Genomic DNA, 1,140 nt, shown 5'->3' with positions numbered 1-1,140 from the left:
AAAAAAAAATTGGCTGGGCCTGGTGGCGCATGCCTGTAGTCCCAGCTACTCAGGAGGCTGAGGCAGGAGAATCACTTGAACCCAGGAGGAGGAGGTTGCAGTGAGCCGAGATTGTGGGCATAAGCCACTGCACTCCAGCCTGGTGATAGAGCGAGACTCCATCTCAAAAAAAAAAAAAAAAAAAAAGAATGACCATATGTTCCTTTTTTTACCATAATAGGTTAAATCTATAAGTAGTGTTATTTTTGCCTGCGACATTTATGTAACAAAACAAAGTTCAGTTTTAGAATTGATTTAAAGTAATACTATAAGAACGGAACATTTAAAGGTTGAAATTTAAAGGACTAAAAAAAAAAGTCTAAGGTCTGCCCATGAATTTCTAAATACAGCATGCTTAACCAGGAAAATGAACATGAATATTTGTAAATAAATTTCAGATGAAAGGAAATGTTCAATATAAGCCGTGTAAGTTTAAATTAACTTAAAGAAAACACAATTGTTTGTAAAAATAATTATACACATTGAGAGAAATGATAACTCTCTCTAAATTTGCATTCTCAATATTGTCTGTGCAAAATTGCTTGTAGTGTCCTCAAATGGGTGTCTGTGGCCAGGTGCACAGAGAACATCCCCTTAAATGGTACATATTGAGGCAAGGCGGCCAGCTGTCTCCTTTAACTAGATGGAGTCTGGCCAGGTCATGGCTGTGCTTTCAAACAACTGGTCTGGATATGTGAGACCTGCAGAACAGGCAGCAGCAGCTGGAAGGCATCCTGTATGTACGTCGTGCTGTTGCAGCCCTGCGAGAGGAGAAAAATGAGATTGAAGGGTTATTTTCATAGTTCAACCTTGACAATTCTTCTAATTGGATAATGTCCCCACTCTTCAACCCACTCCCCAATACTGGATTGTATTTATCTTGCAATGTTGGTGCTTAAAGCAAGTGTAAACACATGCTTTTGGATGGGGCATGTCCAGCTCTCAATTATCTATACTAACAGAGAGAATAATTCACTCGAGATAAGGCAAATCATTTTCATGGATTTTTTTTTTTTTTTTTTTTTTGAGATGGAGTCTTGCTCTGTCACCAGGCTGGAGTGTAGAGGCACGATCTTGGTTCACTGCAACTTCCGCCTCCCA

This window comes from Mandrillus leucophaeus, unplaced genomic scaffold, assembly GCF_000951045.1.
Source record: "Mandrillus leucophaeus isolate KB7577 unplaced genomic scaffold, Mleu.le_1.0 Scaffold251, whole genome shotgun sequence".
NCBI lineage: Eukaryota > Metazoa > Chordata > Mammalia > Primates > Cercopithecidae > Mandrillus > Mandrillus leucophaeus.
This window is presented reverse-complemented; position numbering follows the sequence as displayed.